Consider the following 6,941-nt stretch of genomic DNA (forward strand, 5'->3'; position numbering starts at 1 on the left):
CCTTATGTTTGGTGCTTGATAGAGTGTGAAAGGCGTGGCCTTACACACTACAAGATGATGGATAAAAGCTGAGAAATCTGGCAGTGGCCATAGAAGTAGATTGGGCATGGGGAACCTAAGTCATAGTTCTAACGTATAGCTGATGGGTAAGAACTACCTTGGACCAGACATTTAATCTCTCCATCTATGAAATGGTCCATTCTCATTTATCTAGCTTAGGTTATGGGCTCTTTTAGTTGGATATTCACATCTACCATTCAGAGTTAATGAATCTGTTACTGTATAATGGCAACCAAAAGAATTTTAAAGTACCTCTGTTTATGGGGAGTTTATAATGTAGTAAAACTTGTTATTCATGTGAAACCAGTGAACATAATATCTAATAATGTGGAGCACGTACATTAAAGACAGGGAGAGATCTGTGATTAAACTAAAGGTCCTTTCACACCTAAAATTCAGACGCACAGTATTTTTCACATGGAAGATATGTATCTCTTTGCACTTGACTTTATTGTCTCTGGATGATGCCCAGATCTCTAATTGCGGAGCTCTGCCCTCTCCAGAGTCGTAGTCATTATTTTGTTTTATAAATATTATGTATGTACCTAGTTACTATTACTGAGTCACTTTTTTTTTTAAGGCAGGATTTTATTTCCCTCATCCAGGCTGGAATGCAGTGGCGCCATCTCAGCTCACCTCTACGTACCAGGTTCAAGAAATTCTGCCTTGGTCTCTCAAAGTGCTTGGATTACAGGCGTGACCATCGTGCGTGGCTGACAGTACTTGCAACTCTAAAACCTCTTCCTCTAGATGTCATAATTATCATCTCAAAATCAGTATGTCCCAAACAGACCTTTGCCTTTCTGCCTCATACCCATTCCTCTTCCTGCATCCCTGTGTTCAAGTGAGTATACTAAGAGTACAGCTCTGGATCATCTGTTCCATGATCGTTAAGTCCCTACTATTAAGTGGTACAACTTAAATGCCTTAAGCTCAGATTTCCAAAGTGGTCCCAATCCATCAGTCCTGCATTATTTCCTAATACTTCCAGTCCCACACTGTCTTAGTCAACTAAGCCTCTTATGGATCCCCATGTAGGTTTCATGGTTTCCCAGTTTCTTTTGCTTAAAAATTTACCTTTTCTGTTTTTACATTGCTTTATTAATTATCCCTTCAGACCCAGTTAATATGGTAATTCTTGAGCTTTCTGGTTCCTTCAAGGAATGTGAAATCTGAGTTTGTTGTTTTTTTTTGTTTTTTTTTTTTTTTTTGAGACAGAGTCTCCCTCTGTCACCCAGGCTGGAGTGCAGTGGCGTGATCTCAGCTCAATGCAACCTCTGCCTCCCAGGTTCAAGCAATTCTCGTACCTCAGCCTCCCGAGTAGCTGGGTCTGCAGGCATGTGCCACCACACCTGGTTGATTTTTGTATTTTTAGTAGAGATGGGGTTTTACCATGTTAGCCAGGATGGTCTCTGTCTCCTGACACCATGATCTACCTGCCTCATGATTACAGGCATGAGCCACCACGCCCAGCTTTTGAGTTCTTATTTTACTGATTTTAGGTACTGCACAAGAGGTGTGAAAGACATGCAATTCTTTTTATTTTTTTTATTTTTTTGAGACAGAGTCTTGTTCTGTTCCCCAGGCTGAAGTGCAGTGGGGTGATCAGGGCTCACTGCAACTTTCCCTCCCAGGTTCAAGTGATTCTCCTGCCTCAGCCTCCTGAGTAGCTGGGAGTGGCACCATGCCTGACTGATTTTTTTATTATTAGTAGAGACAGGATCTTACCATGTTGGCCAGACTGGTCTCGAACTCCTGACCTCAGGTGATCATCCTGCCTCATCCTCCCAGAGTGCTGGGATTATAGGCCTGAGTCACTGTGCCTGGCCTCATATGCATTCTTGACAGAATTATTGTAAACTAAAGTCAGGGTGTATTTCACAGAGGATAAAACCAAACTGAAGTACAGATGAAATTTGGAGAGCAGAAGTAGATGGAAATGTATGGATAATGGAGTTAGGATGTGCACCAGACACAGATTGCTCATTTTTAAAGAATTGGGATGATGCAAATAGTTTGAAATTTCCTTGGTTACTGGAATGGTTTTTTTTTTTTTTTTGGGAGACAGTTTCACTCTTGTTGCTCAGGCTGGAGTGCAATGGCGCGATCTTGACTCACCACAACCTCCACCTCCCGGATTCAAGCCATTCTCCTGCCTCAGCCTCCCCAGCAGCTGGGATTACAGGCATGTGTCACCACGCCTGGCTAATTTTTTGTATTTTTAGTAGAGATGGAGTTTCTCTGTGTTGGTCGGGCTGGACTTCAACTCCTGACCTCAGATGATCTGCCTACCTCAGCTTCTCAAAGTGCTGGGATTACAGGCGTGAGCCACCGCGCCCACCTGGAATGGTACTTTATGGACTTAGAGTAGTCAAAGACCCATTATGAAAATTATTGTCAACAATGCAAACCACCCAAAATCGTTCAGTTTATGTTAGTTTTCTGCTTGTTAGGTTGTTGGAATTCTCTTTTTACTATTACTTTTTCCTGCCTCATGTTTGTAGTGTTCCCTGAAGCAAACAAGATTCCCTTACTGGATCTTGATTTCGTAGAAAGAACATTATTTGAATCAGAAGACATGTTCAAGTACCAATGCAACTACCAATCATAGGACTAAAATCAGCCCTCTGTATTTCACAGATTGTTTAAAAGATCAAATAAGGTGGCTGGGCGCAGTGGCTCATACCTGTAATCACAGCACTTTGGGAGGCTGAGGCAGGCAAATCACCTGAGGTTAGAAATTTGACACCAGTCTGGCCAACATGGTGAAACCCTGTCTCCACTAAAAATACAAATATTACCTGGGCATGGTGGTAGGTGCCTATAATTCCAGCTACTCTGGAGGCTGAGGCAGGAGAATTGCTTGAACACAGGAGGCAGCGGTTGCAGTGAGCCAAGATCACGCCACTGTACTCCAGCCTGGGCAACAGAGCAAGACTCTGTCTCAAAAAAAAAAAAAAAGATCAAATAAGGTGAAGTATTGTGAAAGTGCTTTATGAACTGTGTAGTATTATACAAATGTGAAAGATGGTTATTTATTTCCTGATATTTATAGGACTAGAGAATATAGGAGTTGAAGGGACTATTTGAGATCATCAAGGCAATGTGGTATAGTAGAGTGAACAGTTTCCTTTTTTTTTTTTGAGACTCATTCTGTCACCCAGGCTGTGCAGTGGCACAATCTCAGCTCACTGCAATGTCTGCTCACACCCGGCAAATTTTTGTAGAGAAGGGGTTTTACCATGTTGGCCAGGCTGGTCTCAAACTCCTTACCTTAAGTGATCTGCCCACCTCATCCTCCTAAAGTGCTGTGATTACAGGCATGAGTCACTGTGCCCGGCCAGCTGACAGTTTCTGATGTTAGACTGATGACATAGGTGTGAATTCCAGCCAGTCATTTTACTGACTTTTGCCTTAAGCAGGATACCTGAGCCTCTGTTTTTGATCTGACAGATGGGCATCATTTTAGCTACCCCCAGGGTTGTTTTGAGGCTTAGATAGATAATATGTATGAACAGGCTAGTACATAGTTGGGGTTTAATAAGTAACAATGCCTTCCCTTGATGAGCAGTGTTGGCTTCCTCACTAAGACTGGGGAGTCTGTACCTCTCAGCAATAATTTCTTGCCTCAGAATTCTGGAGGTTGGCTGGGGGTGGTGGCTTACACCTGTAATTCCAGCACTTTGGGAAGCCAAGGCGGGTGGACCACCTGAGGTTGGGGGTTCAAGACCAGCCTGACCAACATGGAGAAACCCTGTCTTTACCAAACATACAAAAATTACCCAGTCATGGTGACACATGCCTGTAATCCCAGCTACTCAGGTGACTGAGGCAGGAGAATCGCTTGAACCCAGGAGGCAGAGGTTGCAGTGAGCCGAGATCGTGCCATTGCACTCCATCCTGGGTGACAGAGCAAGACTGTCTCAAAAAAAAAAAAAAATTCTGGAGGTTGATCCTTCTGGAAGAGCAGATATAAAGAAGGGATACTTGCCCACTCTTGGTTTACACTGATCTAATTGGTGGGCCTTCCTGCCCAGGGTTCCCTATCAGTGAACAGAGTTGTCCCAGAAGACATTAGAAATTGGCCATTACAGAAACAACCTGGAGCTACTGTTCCATGGTCTGACGTCTGACCAGAGTTCATGCACAGATAAGGCTGTGACAAGAAAAACAGCTGCCCAAGGTCCCCACAGTGCACTCTCTCCTAAGCACTTGCAGGGGCCTGCCAGGACTTCCTGAGCTCCTGACTTGGTCCCCAGATAAAGGCTATTAAGCATGAAGTCGTGGTTAGCTCATTTTGACACAAACTACAGCTGAGTCAGGCCTTACCACCTGCCAATAAGACAGGGCCTTACAACACACCTTTGTTGCCTTTACTCCAATTGGCCACCTCCTATTCCAGCCACATTTACTCCTCCCTATTGACACTTGCCAAACAATCCCAACTCTCCTACAAGTCTAACCCCTGGTAACTCATGATTATAAAATCTACTTTCCTTTCTTTCCAACAATTTCAGTTTCTTTCTTTACATTGTTAACCCTGTCAGTTGTATCGCACTGCTAAGTTTAGTACTTTCTGAGAACTACATGGTCCAGAAACCCTCTGATTTCCCTAAGTAGTGTGTTCTAGCGGAAAGGGCCAGGAAGACATAGTGGTAAGTCCCAGATGAGAAAAGTGAGACTCAGAGAAGAATAATTGACAGGGATGGGAACCCAAGTCTTCTGGTCCATCCTCTTAGGACACCATCTCCTAGGCCTCATATTTCTGAACTTCTCACAGTGCTGCAGGGCTCAGTGCTCTCTGATCTATTGGCAGGCTGACTGGTAGATTTGGCAGCCCTTTTCCTCCACTGACTCCAGGGATAGCACTTGCCTGCCTTCTGGGGGCTTCCACCAACACAAGTGTGAAGTGTGTTTGCGCGTATCTGTGTGTGTAGGAGACGGAGACAGGGCGTGTGTGTGCACAAGGGTGCATGTCAACCACACAGGCTTCCAGCTAGCTCTGGAAGGGACATTTTTTTGCACCTCACAGTGTCCTCTTGCAGGTAGGATGCCTGGGGGGATGGGAGCAGGTAGGGAGGGTCAGAGGAAAGGCTTTTTCCAGTCTCACTCAGACCTAAAACTCATCCTGGCTTTACCTAACCATGATGCAAGTTGCCTGGGTGGGACAATGTGGGAAGGAACTCCAGAACATAGGAGAGAGATCAGCAAGTGAGGGGCTGACTTCAGCTCTTAGCTGTGTTTGGACTTTACCTAATCTTCCTATTTCCCAGTCTGTAAAATGAGGTAATAAAACTGAACTTAAGTGTTGTAGTACAAATAAACTGGGCAAAATGCATGACCCAGAGCCTGATAGTAGGATTTCAGCAAATGTTGATCCCATCCCTCCCCAACCCTAGATTGTGCCAGAATTCACCCCGGTGCATCTTACCTTAAACACTTTTTGGAACAGTGTCCACATAAATAAACCAGCAAGACAATAAATAAAATGCACACCTCCTTTGCTTTCCCCCCATTTCTTCCTCACCTTTATTCCTTTTACTTTTCCAGTGGGTCCTGGAATGCTGTTTTTCTTCCCTTTCTTTCCTCTTTCCCTCTCTCCTCCTCCCGTCCTCCCTCCCTCCCTTCTTCCCTCCCTCCCTTTCCTCCTTCTTCCCTCCCTCCCTTCCTTCTCCATTTCTTTCTTGTCTTTATTTCTTTTCTGCTTTTCCTCCCATAGCTTAACCAGGAGAAATTAATCAATATTTTCTCTGTGAGAGATGAGAAGATAAGAGTTAAGAAGGATTGTTTTAGAATAGAACCATGTTTCTCACTTCATCCCTTCAGCATTAGAAAAACTCATTATTGGCCAGGCGCAGTGGCTCACAACTGTAATCCCAGCACTTTGGGAAGCAGAGGCAGGAGAATTGCTAGAGGCCAGGAGTTGGGAGACCAGCCTGAGGATCATAGCCAGACCCTATAGCCAGGCAAAATGGCATGTGCCTGTAAAAGGCAGATTCACTTGAGCCCAGGAGGCGGTGGCTGCAGTAAGTGGTGATTATGCCATTGTCCTCCAGCTTGGGTGATAGAGTGAGAGTCTGTCTCAAAAAAAAAAAAAAAAAAAAGAAAAAAAAAAAAAACTAATTTATATAGCTCTAAACCACTGTGAGTTAGGTAGAATTTGGGGGAAGGCTCCCTAACCTATTCTTAGTATGTCAAGCCACCCTTTCCTCCCTTCAGATCTTATGGTTTTATTTGCAGAGATTGGCTTCAAAGCCAAAAGGCAATACTGTGTTAGGGTCTATGTCAGACAGACTGTTCCCAGAGCAAACGAGGATAAGGCCATGGGAGGGGGGACCATAGGATGATAGAGAATTAGGACTAAGCACAGTGGCCCATGCCTGTAATCCTAGCAATTTGAAAGGTTGAGGCAGGTGGATTACTTGAGGCCAAGAGTTCAAGACCAGCCTGCCCAACATGGCAAAACCCTGTCTCTACTAAAAATACAAAAAATTAGCCAGGCATAGTGGTGCACAACTGTAATCCCAGCTATTCAGAAGGCTGAGGCACAAGAATCACTTGAACCTGGGAGGCGGAAGTTGCAGTGAGCCAAGATTGCGCCATCCTGGGTGACAAAGCGAGACTATCTCAAAAGAAAAAAGGCCTGGCGCTGTGGTTCATGCCTGTAATCCCAGCACTTTGGGAAGCCAAGGCAGGCTTGGATTACCTTAGGTCGGGAGTTCGGGACCAGCCTGGCCAACATGGTGAAACCCGTCTCTACTGAAAATACCAAAATTAGCCTGGTGTGGTGGCGCACAGCTGTAATTCCAGCTACTCAGGAGGCTCAGGTGGGAGAATTGTTTGAACTTGGAAGGCAGAGGTTGGACTGACCCGAGATTGTG

The sequence above is a fragment of the Sapajus apella genome, unplaced genomic scaffold, assembly GCF_009761245.1.
Source record: "Sapajus apella isolate SASKATOON/1434 unplaced genomic scaffold, GSC_monkey_1.0 scaffold213, whole genome shotgun sequence".
Classification (NCBI taxonomy): domain Eukaryota; kingdom Metazoa; phylum Chordata; class Mammalia; order Primates; family Cebidae; genus Sapajus; species Sapajus apella.